At 47.5% G+C, this 20,989-nt stretch overlaps 1 long non-coding RNA gene across 1 annotated transcript; it reads right to left on the reverse strand.

Annotated features, from left to right (window-relative positions):
- Window positions 1–20,517: 20,517 nt before the first annotated feature.
- LOC120691789 lies at window positions 20,518–20,989 on the reverse strand. Its single transcript, XR_005682379.1, has 2 exons — window positions 20,914–20,989; window positions 20,518–20,821 (listed from the first exon to the last, which is right to left on the reverse strand). It is a non-coding gene; the product is annotated as an uncharacterized LOC120691789 (long non-coding RNA).

Below are 20,989 nucleotides of genomic sequence, written 5' to 3' on the forward strand. Positions count from 1 at the left end.
TTTGAAATAAAGACACTAGGTTTAACAAAATGCCTGTGTTCGGCTGGTGTTTTCAGCTCTAGCCCTACAGTGAATCCCTCTCATATCTCTCCAGCTCCAGCCTCCAGTCACCAGCTAGGTAATAGTGTTTTTCTCTCACACCACTCCAGCTCCAGCCTCCAGCTCCAGCCTGCCGAACACGGTGAATGAAGCCACCACGCTCAGGTGCCGCGGAACTGTACCTAGCAATACAAGTGACATGAAACCTTCCGCCCGATGGAGTAGAAGGGCCCGTTTGGCTAGCATGATTTCGAAGACCGCCTTAGCTTGGTATTGTTTTATTGTGATCACTACGAGGATTTGACGGGTCCAGAGACCTAGGGTCCCACCAGAACCGAGCAAATGATCAACATACAGGTCTAGCCTTGTTTAGATGCCTTCAAAATTTCAAAACTTTACAAGATTTCCTATCACATCGAATCTTTGAACGCATGCATGAAATATTAAATGTAACTAAATAAAATAATTAATTACACAGTTTGTTTATAATTTGCGAGACGAATTTTTTAAGTCTAGTTAACTTATAGCAGGACAATAACTATTAAATATAAACGAAAGTACTACAGTGTTTTACACTCAAAATTTTATAAATTTAAACAAGCCCTTAACCTTTAAGTTTGTCCTCTTGGGCCAAACACGTTATCGGCTCATCGAAGCCAACCGACCGACCGAGCCGCTGGTCAGGAAGGGACCGCCCGACTCTGACGCCGGGCATACTAGGTAAGGCCCTATCAGCCACGTGGCGCGACCCTGACCTCGGGGGAGGAGGCCCTGGGCGCATGCCAAGCTCTGACAGAGCCCACGTGGGCCCTGGGCAGCGGCAAAGGGCAAGCGCCGGGATCAAACCCGCCCTACGTGAAAACCACTCCGGCGATGCGGGCAACATCACCCTGATACCATAACAGTGGGCACTATTACACCCATCCTCTGGGATGGACGACGGAGGAGGCCATCAACTCACACCATCCCAACACGCTGTCATCATAACTGTCCTGGTGTGTGTTTAGTTCGCGAAAAGTTCGCGAAAAAATTGTTGTAGCACGTTTCGGTTTTATTTGGCAACTATTATCTAATAATGAAGTAATTAGTCTTAAAAGATTCGTCTCGTCATTTACAACCAAACTGTGCAATTAGTTATATTTTTAACTACATTTAATACTCCATACATGTATCGTAAAATTCAATGTGACGTGCGTCAGTGAAAAATTTTGGGCTGTGTTTAGATCCGTAAAATAGTGGTAAAAAAGATCACATTAGATATTGTAGCACACTGTAGCACTTTTCGTTTGTTTGTGGTAACTGTTGTCATACCATGATCTAACTAGGCTCAAAAGATTCGTCTCGTCGTGTACATCAAAACTATACAATTAGTTTTTTATTTACCTATATTTAATACTCCATACATGAGGCAAGAGATTTGATATGATAGATGAATAGTAAAGTTTGGAGAGAGAAATTTTGGAACTAAACACATCCTTTAATACTCCATACCTATATTTAATTTTGAAACTTTTGGCGGAACTAAAAACAGCCCTGACGGAGTGTGAGCGCAGGGGACGATGACAGAGCAGGCCTCCCACAGGGCGACGTACAACCCCGCTCAGCGGGTTCTATCCCCGACTGAGCAGCCATGCTGAATAGTAGGACAACAGCCCATCATCAAGGAACAGTCAGGAACCGCTCACCTACGCCGACTGACGGAGACGACGATCCCGAGCAGAGGAATAGGAAGTCCCAAGCAGGGAAACCAGCCAACCTCCTCTTCTTTAGTATTACGATATTATCTTATAAATGGAGCCCACCTTGGACTATAAAAAAGGAGTCCCTCGCGTAAGATAGACACAGATAGCAACGTCCACTCTTTTCCCACTCGAAAGGTTGTAATTCTCTAACCTTTGAGCATCTGGGCCCGAGCAACACGAAAGAACACCCCCTCTACTGGACATAGAGCACTCTCGGTCCGAACCAGGATAAATCTCGAGTCATTGTGTACTAGACCATATCCAATCTGACCCACGACAAACTCGCAAATCGAGTAGTTTGATAGTCGGTTATTTTCGGAACCGACAGGATTCGAACTCGAGGCATCTATCTTTATACCATATTAAGTTGCTTGCACTGATTAATTCACCCAAAATAAAAGGTTAAGCTGATGGGATAAAAAGAATTCATCACTTGTACTTCAAGCTAAGGAAGAGGTCGAAAGCACATACATGTGGCATGTAAGGTCGGCCACGATGGGGCGCGGCTTATAGGTATCATGTATGCATGCTACACAGGCACGCACATACTTAACATTTGAAATGCTCATTATTTGAATGTTGTACGCATGCTACACACATGCATGCATATATGCAATTAGCATTCAAAATGACGGTTATTGAACTGTCTACAATCAACTCTAATGATACGATAATGGCCGACAAAGACGACTTTTGAACTGTATGTGAAAACTGCTATCGGATAAAGTTTGGGAACTAGACTGCACGTGAAGGTGACCAGTTATCACAAGTGGTTAAGTTCTAAGATTAGAACCATTTTTTATAGTCTATATAGTCACATATCACATCAGACTACCAGTAAAAACCAAAAAGCTAGTGATGATTCCAATCGATGAATGCGCCCTAGGAATAATCATGTGAGAGACGTTTTTCTTCTAACTAAACACCGGGGCTAGGGTGTTATCACAGACAGTTCACAGTTGGGTTATTGAACCTGTCTCTTTTTTGTAATAAAGAAACAAAACGAAGCGAATGCTAGCGTATTTGACTCATTGGTTATTTGGAAGAACAGAATACCATTTCTGATCTTATAGGTGGAAATATAGCGATATAATTTAATTAATTTTACCTGTTACATCTGTCCTTAAAATTGTTAGAAGTCCGACAAGTGGCTCCTGTATATATGGCGGCAGAGGATATACAATTAAGCCACCGGATTGGATGACTGTCTTATCCAAAAGTTAAGTAGTGTCTTGACTCTTGATGGGGTTAGCTAGGGCACAATCATATCGCGAAAGTTACTACTGAAAAGCAACAGTATTGTAGCTCGAAAGAAATGCCCTTCCGGCATGGGCAAACATTCTGTAGTACTAACAAGCCGCTAACTCGGCTGGTGGGAGTGCGGAAGCGAAAATCACCAGGTCGGGGGTTCGATCCCCGGCTCGCACAGGAAAAAAACTCTCCCGCTTGTCCCACGTCTAAAGCACTGTGGAGTCCGGCCTAACTCACAAGGCGACGGGCCCCCGTGTACGGGTGGGGCAGGGGTTCAGGGGTTTTCTTAGCCTGCTGTGAGAAAGTTATTCTACCTCTTAAACAATGCCGTGGGGCGGTCTCACCCCGTAGGTAAGTTTTTTTAGTACTAACAAATACATACTATACTGACACACACCTCCGCTGATGTTTACCGTCTCCCATGACTTCAGTTCGAGGATGCTGTCACATCGGTGCAAGGGTCATATGAAGGCAAATAAAAATATCATCAACAAAACTAAGGCCTTGTTGTCTCGTGTAAAGTTTTTAAAAGGAAATCTTTCTATATTTGACGTACTAAACATAGACTAATCACAAAATTGATTACAGAACTCGTCTGTAAATCGTGAGACGAATCTAATGAGCCTAATTAATCCGTCATTAGAGATTGTTTACTGTAGCAATTTGGTGTCTAATTACGGCCTAATTAGGTTCATTAGATTCGTCTCGCGATTTACAGGCAAATTGTGCAATGCGTTTTTTATTTCGTCTAGATTTAAGTCTACATGCAGGTGCCGAATTTTTTTTTTTGGAATTTTGAATTATGCAACTAAACAAGGGCTAAAGCCATTTAGATGAGGACGACTGTACTACTAGGGCAACTAACGTAAATAAAAAGATCTACCTAGCTAGCTTCTGAATTCTAAAATGCAAAAAAAAAATCATAAATATGCAAGATCGTTTAGCATCTTTTTTTCTTAAAAAAATCTTTTCTTTTTTCTGGATGGGAATGATCACATTTTTGTTGCGTGTGGCGTAGTTTTCGGGTTTTTCTCCCTGTGCAATTAGTTGAAAGGACCGGGCATGACCCGCAAAAAAAAAAAAGAAGAAAGGACCGGGCATGACAAAGAGGGGGAGAAAACTAAAGGCCGGACCAATAGCATCCAAAGACCTCGCCCACCTCTTGGCATCTGGCCACGTGAGGCGACGGCTCCCCCACGTGCAGGTATGGCCATGTCAGCTCCCTCCATCCTGCTCTTCCAAGCAAGCTCAAGCTCTCCTGGCTGGACTGGACCGTCGCGTACCTGATAGATACCCCCAAGCCGCGCAGAGCCTGTGGCGGCGTACGCCGGTCAGCCAGGCGCGCGAGCGAGACTCGCCTCACCTGGCGTCCCCAAACTGTTGCTGTCCGGCCAGCCTAGCTAGCTCGCATGATGCGGAACGGGTAACTTTGCAGGCGCCGGAGCACAAGCAACCTCTACAGATGTTGAAGCTGTTCGTGGCGCAGACGGCAGATCGACTAGATGGATGCCATCAGCTGATTAGCGTAGCCATGCAAATAAGTTCGGTTGAAATAAGTTTTATAGATTAGGTTTTGATATGGACTATATTTAGATAGGTTAAAATGAATTGTATTAGATAATGGGGGAGACTGAGTGAGTTCTATGTAAATACCGATTGATGTGGGTTGAAATGGATACTTTGTGCAAGACAGTATGATTATATATAAATGGCGCGAACGACCCACTAGCCAAGTTGGCTAGTTGCTTTCAGTAACACCCCATAGGTCTGGGATTTCGATCCCCAAACATGGTGAATTTCCGCCTATGGGTTAAAAAGCACAGTTGTAGGACGGACAGTCAACAGAAACCACACAGGTGGTCCGGCCTTCTTACGAGTTACGGGCGCTGTGTACGGGTGTGGTTCGACCTTCTCATGAGTTACGGGCCCTGTGTACGAGTGGAGCGGGGTTCGTGTGTTTTCTCGGCCTGTGTGAGAAGATTTTCTTCTTTAACACGATGTTGTGGGGGCTATATACAATTTTAAAACCATGTTGTTCACAACATAAATTTTTATTGAAATTGACTTAAATTTATTGAAGATTACAAGATTGGCTGCTATTCTGTGCAAAGCAATGTGGTTAAACCTACACGTGGGCCCGTGTCAAGAGCCAGACTCTAAAAATAAAACCTTGTGTTCACACTGTAAAGCTTTTTCGAAACTGAAAAAAATTTGTTGGACACATAACTCGATATGACTAACAGTTACTTTGTGTAAAGTAGTGTGACTAGAATTACACGTGGGCTCCATGTTAAGAGTCGGATACTAAAAATCAAACATCGCGTTCACTCTCTAAAATTTCATCGAAATTGACCAAAATCTGTTGCAGATGACTTAGTATGACTGACAGCTACTCTATGCAAAGCAGTGTGACTAGACCCACACATGAGTCCCACATAAAGAGTCAGATCCTGAAAATAAAACCTCGTGCTCGCACTATAAAATTTTATCAAAATTGATTGAAATTTTTTAGAGATGACTCAGTATGAGTGCGAGCTACTCTGTGCAAAATAGTGTGGCAAAACCCACATTATATTTTTTTAGGAAATAGATTTTTATTAGGTTGTAACAATAGTTTGTCTAATAATTTATTACACTATGAGCTAATAAAATATTTGAACTGGGTTGATGTGTGGTGATGAAGGTTTGGAGTGGAGTAGTATGTGTATAATATTAATTTTTCTCATAAGAAAAGATGGGTGTAAATATACTTTGGTTCCAGCCCATTTACAGGGCCAGATGAGCGAGGTCGCAGCCTTAAGTTTTTCGAAAATACGGTCGCAATCTTAATTTCTAGCTCAGCTCGAGGCGGTATGAGTGCTCATGCTGCTGGCAGTCATGTCGCGCGTGACGCGGAGCAGCAGCGCAGGACAAGGCGGCACTTTCGCCGGCGTTCCTCCCCGCGGAGAAAATTCTGCCGGTGATGAATGAATCGCGAAAGGCCTGGAGGCTGGCACGCAAGTTGTCAGCACCGGGTCAAGGAGGCACGGAATGACGGAAACAACAATTGGCCGCTTCTTGACGTGACCTAATACTCACACCACCGGGGGTTGCATATTCTAAGCTCGGAACCACACGGTGGTAGGTGCGCGAGAAAGAACAGCTGCCTCCAATTGCAGCCGTCAACAATGATACACGTATTCTCGTCACTCTCCCCGCTCTTTAATTTTTTAAAAAAAAATAGAGAAAAGATAGAGTAACACTGGTCTGTCCACTCCAGATATAGTTTAGTGTAGCATGTTGTGAGTTGCTGATCGAGCATGCCTGCACAAGTAATGGATCCAAAATCTGGCAGACGTTGGCCTTTCTAGAGACCAACTACTACTAGCAGCTGGGCTTATATGATATGATACACATACTATATATCAACTGAAACTGATCACATCTATATATCTATAGACTACTACTAGCTATGCGCACCTTTCCGAGCCTTTGATGGCCTTCTCGATCGGTGTCACCCGCGTCCTAATCAGCGTATCTAATCGCACGCCACCAGTGGATCAAATCGGCGAGGGCGCGACTTTTCCCCCCTCCACTAGCAGCTAGCACCGCGCGCGCGCAGCACGACGGCATGGGGAGGTCGCCTTTTGCTGCATGCATGTCTGCAGTCTCAACTGTGCACAGCTGCAAAAAGACAGGATAGAGAAACGGAGAAAACGATCCAGGTCAAGCAGTGATTGCCGGAGCGAGTAAAAGCTCTCATCAGCTCCATCAGTCGATCAAGCACCACCAGCTGCTGGTCAACAGTGTACCATTGCCCTTTACCGTAAAGTTCCTCTTTCCCTCTCCATCACTTTCCTCTTTCCACTACTCTCCCTGCACACACACATACTATATGATACATATATATATCATATCTATATCTATCTATATATTATATATGTTATATGGGCCTGTTTGGCTCCAGGACTTTTTCCAAAAATCCCTATCACATCAAAAGGAATCTTACTATTTTATATTATTAAATAAAATTTGTTTATAAATGTTTTTTGACAGCTGAGTGCTTTTTCGCGAGACGAATCTAATGAGCCTAATTAATTCATAATTTGCTACAGTGATGCTACAGTAACCATTCGCTAATCATAGATTAGGATACATCATTAGATTCGTCTCTCAGTTTAGCCCTAGGGTTCTGCAGTTAGTTTTATAATTAATATTTATTTAATACTTCTAAATACTAAAAAGTCCCTGGGACTTTTTTAAAGTCCCTGTTTCTAAACACCCCCATATACAACTACGAATCGAAGGCGTGGTGATGGTGTGAGGCGGCTGCGCGCCCAATCATGCGCTGGTGCGTGAATTCCTCCTGACTGGCGATCGAAGCTTCTTTGCCAAGAAAAGGGCATGCAGGTCCCTGCGTATGTTGGGGCACCCCGCGCCCGCCCGTCGCCGCCCAATCAAACGAGTAGCTAGGCAGCAGCTAGCTCTCTACTCCGCGCCCCGTTGTGCGGTTGCGCCGTTGGAGGACAGGCACACATGGCATTGTTGGGGTTGGGCTGCGCCGCGGGATGGCGACCCCGGCCGGCCGGCGCGCTAGCTCCGGATATGCCTCGCCGCGCCTTGTGTTGTGTGAAGGGCGTGCGCCCCAGGGGATTCGCGGACACATGGGCGCCGACGGCGACGCCCGTGTGGGGAGTTAAATTGATGATGGCGGCAGTTGCTGCGCGCCAGGTAAGGCAGACAGATATTCAGGGGGGGCGCGGCATGAGCAGCTCCATGCATCCAGACCACATCGCTGTTTCACTTTGTTCTATTCCCATCCCTCCCGTGGTGGATTGGTTTGCAGGCCATTGATTTGCATGGATCTCCAAGGTCCATGCAGATTTCTCGGTGTGTGATCGATCGGCAACTGACTGCTCCTCCCATTCCCATGTGAAATTCAGGTTTCCGCTGTCGATGTAACTGTTTCTGACGCCGACTACGCCGGCTGATTTACAGCAGCAGCGGCAGCAGTACGTACCTAGTGCTCATCATCAACGACGACGACGGCATCAGAAAGTAATCAAGTGGCATAAGATAGCTGTCCGGTCCTGGAACGATCGAGCGCATCTCGCAGGCACAATCATGAATCCATAATGACGGAGAGATGGGGGATCATCATGCCATCAGCGCCGGGCCGGGGGAGGGGAGAACCAATATAATACACTGTCCGTCGCCTACCATGCAGCTAGCATGCGAGCACTGTAGCGTGTAAAGCCGAGCTCTGAGCGGTCAATTTCACTGGGGGGATCGGTAGGGCAGGGGGCGTAGGGGGGACAACAAGCCATGCCATGCCACCACCGCAAGAGGGGGAGGGGAGGGCGTGTGGGCCGGCCGGCCGGCCGGCGCGCGGCGGCAGTGGGCGCCGCCGATGGATCGATGCGAACAATTTGGCTTGCCACATCTGAGCGCGGCCAGGGCGGGCGAGAGAGAGAGAGAGAGACCATCCCGGCGGCCCACAGTCACTGTGGTGATTTATCTCCAACTGGCGGCAGTGGCACCTGCATGCCCAGCATCTTTCTCCAGTTAGTCACTTTCTCCGGCCTCAGAGTCAGTGGTGGTGCCTCTCATCTCATCGGTGGCTAGCCCTTTTAAGGGCTGGGCCGTCCTGCATGCATGGCATCGGCATGGCATGACCCTCCTCCTGCGTCTGCGTGCGTTCGTGCTGTAGCTGCATCTGCATGGCATGGCCCCCCAGTCCCAACCCTGGGAGGGCATCTATCTAGCTATCCCCAGGGGCCAGCCGGGCCGTGCATCTCTCTCTCTCTCCAGCAACTGTTCATGGCATGATAGCATCTACAAACTCAGGAGAAATCAAATAAATTAAACCCCTCTTTCTCTCCCATCTCATCAGCTGGCTGTCCCTCTCTCCCCTCTCCTGTGCCACAGGGGAAAACGGGGAATACTAAAGATAAGAAAGTGATGTGTGTAGAGAGAGGGAGGTGGAGATGTGCGTTGAGAGATGCCCACAACGATCCACACACACACTGAGAGAGCGAGAAGGAGAGAGAAAGACAGGTGAGTGAGCGGGCCGGGCACAGGCGAGGCGAGCCCCCAAGGCCACGGGAATCACCGGTGCAACAACTTGCCGCCGTGGTAGGCCACCCCGGCAGGCCCATAACGACACTGGTCATAATAAATTATTAAAGCCGACAGCATTTCGCTCGCATCCGCCGCTACCCGCCGACGTGGGCCGCTCTGCCGCCATGCGTACGCGCGCGCGCCCGCCACTGCGCGGAGTCCACCTCCATCCCCCGCTCCACCGCCCCAATGGAAGCCGCGCCGCGCCAATCGTCGTTCACGCGCTCCCGATATGTAAAGAGAGTAGCACTAGCACAACCGTCATCCCTCGACCGGCCTCGTGCGTGCGATTTATTATTTCGGAAGAACGGAAGAAAGATGAAGATGGAGGCTGCAACATGCCTGACGACCGATCCGGGTGGCGCCGATCGTGCGCAGCATTAAGTGTGTTCCGTTCCCCATCAAAATCCATCTCCTCCCTCCGACTCTTCCCGGGCGGCGCGCAGGCCACCGTGCGCGCGCCAGCGGTAAGAGGGGACGCCGCGCGCATGGAGTGTTCGATCGGTTAGGGAAGTGGGTGGGATGGATGGGGGCGGCCGGCGAGAGGGGCTTGTCACAGGAGATCTTCTAGTTGTTGGTGTGATTCTGGTTGGTTCATTTACCGGGGGGACCAGGCAGGCAGCTGAGGGGCAGGCCGGACTCCGGAGGGGGCCGTAGCTTGGAGCTGAGGGCATCTGGTCCCGCCCCGCCCCGCCCCAAGCCCAAAGAGATGACGGACAACTGCTTTGAGCTGTGCTCGCAGCTAACCCAAATCCTCCACCACTCTCCCCTCCCATGGGCCCATGGGGGACCCCGGCACCACAGCCGCGCGCGCGTAGGCCCACGCACCACACTCACACGCACAGACGATGACATGCATACTCCAGCAGTATACGCTACCTCTCGACCGTGTAAATGCTAGTGCTATTTTAGTTTTGTATATGCTGGCTTTGTACGTAAAGTATGTACGAGTACGTAGTAGTTTCTGTTGCTGCCTTGATCAGCAGCGTCTGGGCTCTCGGGCAGTGGGCCTCTGGAATGTAGTCGTAGCGCGGGGGCCCAGCTTGGCAGCTTTTGCGCAGTGGCAGCATCCATCATAGAGATCCCCATGCAGGCCCATCCATCATCATCTTGTGCTGCCCAAGTGCCCAAGCTATTCTCCTGCTGGTTACCCCCAGGGGCGATAGCTAGCTATCACCACTGGCAGCCTAGCACCGGTCAGGCGCTCAGCCGCTCACTAATAACTAGTCAGCGGTGCAGTACTACTAGCAGCTAATCATGTGGACCCTTTACGTTACGCTGCTGATGAAGAAAATAGAGCCAATTCTCTCAATGCCATTAAAATTTTAGCCAATCTCTTGATTGTCATTGACCCCATATGTCAAAGACACAAAAAAAATCCCTTTAATGCCATTTAGTGGCATTCAAGTGATTGACGAAAATTTTAATGGCATTCAGAGAATTAACTCAAGAAAATAGGAGCAGCACATGAACAATCTTGGGATGATCAGTCTAAGGAAAAACGGCCGCTGGGCCTGGACGAACGTGATGCATGACATGAGGCGAGAGGAGTGGGTACCAAGGAGCATGATGCAACAAGACATTGGTCTCTATCAGATTCAAAAGCGCCTAATAATGAACGGATCAGAACAAAAAAAAATATTTTTTTTACAAAGGGAAAAGTCCTCGAACTATTACTAAGGTTCGATTTTCAACCTCTAACTACGAAATCGGATAGCAGAGGCCATTCAACTGTTGAAACCGGGCAAATTTGACCCCTTAGGCGGAGCAGGGGCCCCTCTCCCATGGCGGCGGCGGGCGCCGCTCCCTCCGCGCGCGCGCCGTCCGCGCTGGCTGTCGGTGGCAGAGCAGGGCCCCCTCTCCCATGGCGACGGCGGCCGCCGCTCCCTCCGCATGTGCCGGCCCCGCTCCCTCCGCGCGTGCGCCGTCCGAGGCTCCCTCCCTCCACCGGCGGAGCTCGCGTCCGCGCCGGCCTCCCTCTACTTCTCCTCTGACGGCGTCACGGAGGGGCCCAGTGAGCACGGCGGGGCGGAGGTCCGCGCGGCGGGGCCTAGGTGCCCGGCGAGCGCGCGCCTCGGAAGTATCGGCGGAAGCGCCGGCCTCTGCCCCCTTCCTCCTTCCTTGCCGGCGGCGCGCACACGAGATGACGGCCGCGGTGGCGGAGCGGCTCGCCGGCGGGGCGCGGCGCTCGCCCCCTCTCTCTCAAGGCGCATCTACCCGGCGCGAGGTGGTTGGGCGGCACGGGCCCCACGCCAAGCTGGCGGCGTAGCGGGAGCAGGGTTATCAATTTCGGTCGGAAAGACCGAAATATTGGTCATTTTTCCTGTTTTCGCTACTCACCGGGACAGAAATTTCGGTCCGGAAAATTATATATTTGAATTCCAAATTCAAAAATATAAAAGACAAATTTTGGTCAAACAAACCAAATTTCAAACAGTAAAAACAAAATTGTTAACCCTGAGCGGGAGGCCGCTACCTCCGCTCGATTTGGCGGAGCGCTGCGCTTCCGCAATGATAGCGCATGCTTTCGCGTACCCGCTGCGGGGAAATTTTCTCTAGCGGACTCCTTCAGGACGAGTTGCAGGCCCCCGGTGCGGGTAGCCTTAGGCCTGACGCCCAGTGGCCACTGCATCCGTGGCGCGCGTGCTGCCGCCGCCTGACTCCTCCGATCCCATTCCCTGCGCGTTTTTTGAAATAAAGGCGCGCCGCGCCGCGCCGTGCCGCAGGTCCCAGGAACGCAGGCGGGCAGGCGCAGGCCAGACCGCCAGAGGCCACAGCCCGGCCCCGCCGCGCGCAGCCGGGCGCCGAGTGATCCAAGGCGCCTGCCTGCCTCTGACGCCGCGCTGCTGCTGCTGCTGCCGCCGTTCTGCCTGCCACTGACGCTGCCGCTGTCGCTGTACCAGTGTACCTGTTCGCAGGTCGCCGTCGTCCGGCTGCTGGGTGGTCTACAGAGCTACTAGCTCGATCATCAGCGTACGTACAACCTAGCTGGGGCATGCAAAGGGAATGCGCCGTTCCCGAGGGTGCATGACATGACGATCGACCTGCCGACGGATGGCAGCGCAGCAGTGTATCTCTGCGGACTGCGGCGGCGACTGACCGCATTCCGCAGACACCACTGGGAGCTTTTGTTCGGACGTGCTGTCCCGCTCACGCGCGCGCCCCCTCCTGCCGCGCGCTCAGTTGCCCTGCCCTGCTCTGCTCCACCGGCGGAGTACTGGGACTTGTGCGGGTGGCGATGGCGATTTGCTTGCTATGCTACGGGAAGTCGGGAAGTGGGCAGTGGAGGAAACGGGGATCGGCGAGAGGGAAGAGACCCGGCCCGGCCGGTCGAGCGGTCGCCGTCGTACGCGCCATGGCATGCGATTGGTCTGAATTTCTCCCGGCGATCGAGGGGTCAGTAACCGCGTATGGATTGTGTGGAGCTCGGCAGCTAGCGCGTGCTGAATTTTGATCATATAGATTGCTTTCGTCGAGTAATTGGGTCAGCGTGTTAGCGACTCGGAGTAGCACGGCGTGATTGTGCGACAACCGACTTTTTGGGCGGATGTTAACGTCTGCAGCGAGCTAAAATGGACCGGCATGCTTGGCTTCTCGAGCAATGCTCCCGTCGTCGTCTGGTTTGAACTTTGAAGAGGCTTGGAGTTGGAGCAACACACTAAGGGCCAGTGTTCCAGCTTGTGTCATCTTATTTACCAACTTAGTCCAATGAGCGTAACGAATCGGTGATGATCAAAATGTATTCGGGAAGACCAAACAATGTTTTTTTTAATTTGATCCAAAACACTTCAAAAGCGCAACATAGAGCATCGCAGGAACGAAGCACATGTGTGAACGTCTATTACTCCTTTTTTTAAAAAAATAATTTGCTATTTTTTGTTCAGGTATTGTGCTCTTCTACCCGCATCTAAACTTTCATTTCATCCAATTTTCATCCCTCTCTAAAGCTCAACTGCTCAAGACTTGAGTCCAAAGGTGTGTGGGGAAAGAAACAGGGAGTATTTGTTAGGAAAGAGAGAAACAGGGGCTGCCCAGCCGAAAATATTAGTATGTTGCAAACCCAACGAAGGCAGATTAGCGTTGGGCCGAGATGCAAACGAGCCCAATCCCAGCAGCAGGCCTGGACTCGTGGCATTTCACCGGCCCAATACTGCACAGAATACTGAATCTGAGCACAGTGCTCGCGTGCCCTCGAATCTATGCGCATTAAATGGGTCACCAGATGCTAACCCAATAAACTATCTATGCGCATATAATGGGCCGCCAGATGCTAACCCAATAAACTAAGACCCTGTTTAGTTCAAGCGCAAAATTTTTTTGCGTTGAAATCTTACTAATTTGAAGTACTAAATGAAGTCTATTTATAAATTTTTTTTACAGATGTGTTGTAAATCACGAGGCGAATCTAATAATGCTAATTAATCCATGATTCATTAATAATTAACGGATGATTACTGTAGCATCATTGTTCAAATCATGGATTAAGTATACTCATTAGATTCGTCACGCGATTTACAGCCCATCTATATAAAAAGTTTTGTAAATAGACTTTATTTAGTACTTTATACATGTGTCAAAACATTCGATGTGACGATTTTTTTTGCGTTTACGGAGTTTATGGGGTGGGAACAAACAGCCAAACAGGAGCTAAGGTACAAACACGATCCACTCGTCAGAAGAAAACAGAGCAACAACAGATGTACACATACTCCCTCCGGTTTGGCATTAGGAGTCGTATTGCGCCAGACGCGTCCATTGCGCAAAAGAAGTCGTTCCGCGCGTGGCGAGGGAGTTTTTTTCTGTCGTTGCCCCTGCGTTAATGCGGCCGCCCGTCCGCTTCGTTTCCCTCGCACGCGCTCCTTCCTAATTAACGACGTGCCTCGCCTTCCTCGCATGCTCGCGCGCGCCTCGCCTTTCTCGCGCTCCTTGCTCGCACACGCCTCTCTCCTCACCATGGACTCCTCCCCGCTGGAATCCTTCCCGCTGGACTCCAAGATGGCGCCGGACTCCGAGTCCCCGGTCGCCGTGTTCTCCGAGCCGCTGGAGTCCGCCGCGCCTGCTCGCCTCTCCACCGCCGCGCCTGCTGGCCCTCGCCGCACGCGCCGGACTCCATGGAGAACGAGCTAGAGTCCAACCTTTCTGGCGACATGCAGTCCAAGCCGGAGTCAGAGCTTGTGCCGGAATCCTTCCCACTGGACTCCAAGATGGCGCCGGACTCCGAGTCGCTGGTCACCGTGTTCTCCGAGCCGCTGGAGTCCGCCGCGCCTGTTGGCCCTCGCCGCACGCGCCGGACTCCATAGAGAACGAGCTGGAGTCCAACCTTTCTGGCGACATGCAGTCCGAGCCGGAGTCAGAGCTCGTGCCGGACTCCGTCGCGCCAGACTCGGAGATGATGCCGTACTCGTTGCCGCCAGGCGCTTTTTTTTTTTTTGCGCTCGCTGTCATCTCGTTCGTGAAGACCGCCAAGCGTGGGATCATGCACATTCGCGTTTGTGGCCATGTTCCCGCTGCGGTATCGTGCACATGGAATACATGGTACTCACCATGCTTTACGGCTTCAACGAGTTCGATTGCGAAGTTTTCATTCCCGATCTGGACAAGGTCGTGATGCATGGCAACACTATCAAGTTTGATGTACACGTGCTCAAGATGCTCAACGAGAAGTGCGAATGTGAGATCGCTGCCGGAAAGGAAGGCGCCAAAGCATCGGTAATATACTCTAAATGTTCATGCAAAGCTAGGTGCTGCAGGAAACAGAAATCTCTCTAGTTGAACCACGCATTACAATTAAAACAGAAACATCTATGGACTATGGGCTAACTAGCCTTTTCTGTACTAATTTCATGCAGCAAGTGTAGACTCAGCTTCTTCTAGCAAAGATGGTGGACAAGGAATAGAAGTTGGCAGCCTGTCTTGTCTTTCTAATGTCGCCTTATTCATGTGAGGGATCTTGTAGTTGTTGCATCCTTTCTTCTTCATTGCTTCCATTAAAACAGTTTGTAGTGTCACAAAAATGCGATTTGCTTGACGTGGACAAAACTCCATGAATGCCTACACAAATCAGTGATGAAATTAGTTGTTGGAATGATAAAAAATGTGTGAACAAATTCTTTTTGTTGGAATGATGAATACCTGTTGCACTGCTGGAACTAAGTCTTGAATAGTTTTTGCATTCTTTTTGTATTGGATTGTTTGAATAGCTCGGAAAAACCCCAAATTCAAAATGTTGAAATCAGGAGAATTTGGAGGTTGACAAATGAGGCGAATATCAAAACCATCTTGCTTTGCAGCCTCACAAAACAATGGATCATCCAACTTCAAATGTGAAGGTGCATTGTCTTGTTGAATATAAATAGGATTTCTCACATCTTCTCTTGGCCACTTGGCTCTAATGGCCGGCAAGACTTGGTTAATCATGAATCCTCTAATGACATCTCTAGTGATACTTTGAATGGGCTTCATAACCATATCTCCCCGTACACGGCCGGTTACCGCATTACCTCTTTGCGCCGGTTTGTAAGTAACGAGAGGAAAACATCCAATCTTACCATAAAAAATGCACTCCCCATCTCTAAACCTCGGCCGAGCAGTGACACACAAAAACATGAGCCTAGGAATGTAGTTTTTGTTCTTAAAAGTCCTATGTGGATCATCTTTTTCGGGGAGCAAATAATACTTTTCAGATTTCTAGGAGAGGTAAAACCATTTTTCGTCGATGAAGACAAAGTCAAACAAATCCCTAAACCTTGGATCACCATTCAACCCCCTCTTAATCATGTCAATACGCCATTGTAACCTAGTCCTTTTGTTACCTTCAGAGAGATAGGGCTTGATGCAATTAGAATGGCGCCTTATCAAACAACGCTTGATAAACTTGCTTTCTCATATGTTCTGACATCTCTCTTCTTTGGTGGTTCACTTGAACATTAGCCTCGGCAACATGCTCTATTTCAACAAAAGAACATTCATTAGAGACCAGCATGCATGTTTTAGTAGTACCAAAATTTTAGAAACCGAGCTAACTTTTAATTACCATTGATGTTTTGAAAGAAATCAAAATCAACAGCGCCAAACTCGTTCAGAGGTAAGTTCAAATAAAATTCTGTTGAAAATGAAATTGAAGAACACACTGAGAATGGAAACTACTCATCTAGGAGTACTTGCATGTGGCTATTGTGAATAGAAAAAACGAAACTAACGTCCTCGTATACTCTTTGCATGCGACTGTTCACAACTGAGAATGAAATGCATTACCGTTGCCGTCGTCATCTTCTGGCTCTGCGAGATGAAACTCGCCGTCGCCGTCTTCGTCGCCGTCCTCGAGTACAGGGGCGTCCTCATCAACTAACAGTACAGGGGCATCTTTCGCGATGCTGATTTTCAGGTTGACATTCTCCCGGTCAATTTTTTTTTCCATCCAAACACATAGTGGACCCCACTGTGCTCACATATCTCCTCTCCCCACCGCATACCCCACTCCCGTGATTCCTCCTCCTCACCCACTCCCTTCCTCCTCTATCTCCTTTTTTTCTCTCTCCTTCTGGATCCAGGCGAGGCGAGCGCTGGGGCCGGGGCCGGCGGCGGCGGGGAGGCGTGGCGCGGCGGCTCCGGCGGCGGGGAGGTGGCGGGGTGGGCCGGCGGCGGCGGGGAGGCGCGGCGCGGCGGATCCGGCGGCGGGGAGGTGCGCGGGGCGGGCCGGCGGCGGGGAGGCGCGGCGCGGCGGCTCCGGCGGCGGGGAGGCGGCGGGGCGGGCCGGCGGTGACGGGGAGGCGCGGCGGATCCGGCGGCGGGAGGTGGCGGGGCGGGAGGTAGTTTTTTTTGATATATCAAATTTTTTTTACCGACCAAAAATTTGTACCCAAAACTTTTTTTCTTTTGATTTTTGATGCAATTTTTTTTCTATAAGCATTTTTTGTTTTCGGATGCAAATTATTTTTACTATTTTTTTTGTTCTGAATGTAAAATTTTTCTTTTCAAAATTTCTCAATTTTTTGATTCTCAAATTTTTGTTTCTAACTTTTTTTCGTCAAAAAATTTTCTGTCTCCAAAATTTCTCTTACAAGAAAAATTTCCAAAATCGGAAAACGACAAAAAATTACTAAAAATGAAAAAAAAAACAGTTGGGAGATAGACCGTAGGGAGCCCCTCCCTACGGTCAACCGTAAATTAGCGAGACCCGGCGTCTTCATCGTCCTCCAGTACAGGGGCATTCAAATCAAATGCTATCAATAAGAAAGAAACGATGCTATGAGAATGGAAACGAAATCAAATCAAATGCAAAAGGAAACTAATAGAGAATAGATTACCATTGTCGCTCTCATCTTCCAGTATAGGAATGTTGAGATCCACTCCACCATAGTTGTTTTCTTCTTCCTGTAAAGGAATGTTAAGATCCATGTGCTGCCCTGGAATGTGTTGGACAAGAGAGCTCTGGATGGAAAGTTTGGGCGTTGGACGTTAAATAGCGAAGCGGCAGGCGCGCCAGCAAAAGAAAACTAGCGCGCAAAAAACTGGCGCGGAGACAAAAACGAGCAGGCCATGGCACCGCACCGCACAAAAATCTGGCGCGGAGAGGAGACAAAAACACGACCCATGGCAACGCGCCCAGCGTCCCCACAAGCGCCATGCAGCAGTGCACAGTACCATGCAAAAACAGACGCGAACAACGAAAAAAAAATGAGGCAGCAGCTAGGAGTGGATACCACGACCTATTGCCTCCGGAGTCGTTTGGCTAAGCTGGGCTAACCAATTGAAGCTGCGCTGTGTGGTTGTCTAGGAGTACTCGCGACCCTATTAATAGGGGTAGACAGGGAAAACTTACCCCTAATTCATCATTCCTTGGTATGCACAATGTTGTCCAAAACGACTCCTAATACCAAACCGGAGGGAGTACATGATACATATGGGAACAAATAAATCAATGATATCATTCATGCGCAAGGAGAGTTTCTACTAAGACATCCATAAATCTTAAACCGTACATCTAAATTAAATTCCAATTGCACTATTATTATTTTTATGAGAAGATCTTCAAAATAATACCACACTTGCCTATGTTTGCACAATATTTTTTAAAAACATTTTTTAATACAAAATATTAGATTCAGCTAATTAGAACAAATTTTATAATAATGGGAATGAATAATTATTTTGATGAATAAAAAGTTAAACATAACGAACAAATAATAATGTACAACGAACAGTATTAAACATCATGAACATTTAATTGTATAGAATAAATAAGAAAAAAACTTATATCCGAAACAAATGAGTCAACATAGCTGAACAATTTAATCCATAAAGTAAACAAACAAATTGACATTACGAACAAATAAGTTACTCGCAGATAAATAATTTTACATGAAGAACAACGTATCCTCCTAGAAATTAAATTATTTTTGTATGCAAATGATACATGAATATGAGTTGAACAAGTTAGCATACAACTAAACTATTTACACACTAACTAATGAGTCTAGAATGCAAATAAATTTGTGTGCATTAAGGATGAGCTATGTCTAATATGAACAAATCGATATAAATAAAAAACTAAATGAAATAAAAAATATCATAAAAAAGAAATACCAGATATTAATATATCGATATCACTTACACACTTAAACCATTATTAAAATAAAAAATAATACATATGAATTATAAATTATAATAAGTAGAATAAATACTATAGATTTTAAGTAGAATAAAAATAATGGAAGAATAATATAGTTTTCAAGCAGAGAAGAAATTATCATTAAAGATATTACTGAAATCAAGAAAGAAAATGTACGTACGAGAAAGAAGGATGGGAAGAAATAGAAAAAGAACGGTACACGTGCTACCACCGCTAGTAAGCATTGCACAAAACAAAAGCAAGATGCAGCATGCATGCGTATACTCCCTCTGTCCTGAATGTAAGGTATTCCCGCATTCCTGAAAAGTCAAAGTTTTTCAAGTTTGATCAAACTTTTAGAGAGAATTATAAAAAATTATGGCACCAAACAAATATATTATAAAAATATATTTAATGGAGAATTTAATGGTACATATTTAATATCATAAATATTATTACTTTATTATATAAATTTGGTCAAATTTGAAAAACTTTGACTCTCCAAAAATGTTCGAATACCATACATTTCAGGACGGAGGGAGTAGATGAAAACAATAAGCTTCAAACATGCCTGCATTAATAAAGGAAAGAAAAAAAGAACGCACATGCACCTCTCTCACGGCTAGTTCAAACATGCATGCATCAATAATAAAGGAAAGAAAAAAGAACTCACATGCTCATTTCTCATAGCTAGTATGCTCTGCAGCTTTCAGCCGGCTCCTCGTATGACTACTTCTAATGGGCCACACCGAGATAAATGGTATTGGGCTAAATAATATAACAGATGCTTATCAGCGATACCCTTCTACTTCAAGTGATGATGGATCGCGGTTTTGTAGTCTGAGCTCTGAGCTATGCATAGCCATCGCGGGATGTGAGCGAGCTGCTTGCGGCATCTCGCTCCAGTTCGCTGGGCTCCTAGGAATTCTCCGCATCGTCTTGGCGCGCGACGACACCGAGGTTAAAAAGCTAAGGTCCCGTTTGGCCTGAAAGCGGGGCTCCTCGAATCTAGCCCGACCTGCTGTACCCACGAGGCATCGCTCTACCAGACATAGGTCATCTACTGGAGCTAGCTCAATCAACCAAGGTCTTGGACCTAACTGAACTCATAAGACTAGCTTTATGGATGAGGGCTACCTCACCTTATATAATGTGCTCCCTCATCATTAATTTTTGATGTGAGATTAAATCTAACGTCAGTGTTCTCTTCTTTGTTTCTAAATGCCTTTGGACAACGTTGTTCACACGCTCTAAAATATTGGCAAATCAGAAGAGAGAGGATGCAATGTATAAAGCTTGTAAATGAGAAAGTTGACCTTGGTGGATGGAATTCCATCTGCTAGAAATCGGAGAACATAGTGGAATCCCGTCTTACTGGATCGACGGAGAGCAAAGGATGATAGGACCGGAGAACAAGATCAGCCACAAGACGAAGGTATTTGAACCACAATTTACATAGTGTCGACTCGAGAAAGGTGCCACGTGTAGCCCTGGGAATGGGTCGTGATCCTGCCCAAACCCCAATCCAGCCCTATTTAATTAAATAGTTGGCCCGATCCTTATCCAGCCCTTCAAATAATTAGTTTTATTCTATCCAATCCCATCTTTTAAGTAATATCATCCTAGCCCAGCCCTGATCCTATATATGCTCATGGGCCAATCCATTTTCACTAAAGGAGCACAGCCCGCAGGCTGCCATTATTAAACCCCATGATGACCAAGTAGCCCGTGAGCTGCCAATTCTCAAACCCTGCTACCATTTGACACAGGGAATCGAAAAATGGAACAGTAGAGTTCTAAATTTGATATACTGATGATCGAGCCAAATAAAAAGTACCACTGAACACAAGAGGTGCATCACAGCATCCAACTAAAACAGTCCACCAAGAATCGTCTCTTATACACCCATGTTTGGAGTGTTTGGCATACAGACTAGACAGCGAACAAAGCAAAGTTGTCCAACTCATTCCAGGTCCCTGAGAACAATGATGACTGAATCCCCACGGAGGAACATCTTGCTTATGAACCTGTCTTTGTTCACCGGAAGAGCCTTCTTCTTGCCTTTACCAGTCTTTGGTATCTGTAACAGGAGCAACAGATGTTAATGAACAAATAAACACAAGAGACGGAACTGATACAGCAGCTCAGATAACATGCCATATATTGATATACCTCAGTCCACATCTCCCTAACATTCTCAAGAACCATGTTGCAATGCCGATCAAATGCCCTCACATGACCAAGTAAC

Source organism: Panicum virgatum, chromosome 9N, assembly GCF_016808335.1.
Source record: "Panicum virgatum strain AP13 chromosome 9N, P.virgatum_v5, whole genome shotgun sequence".
Taxonomy (NCBI): Eukaryota; Viridiplantae; Streptophyta; class Magnoliopsida; order Poales; family Poaceae; genus Panicum; species Panicum virgatum.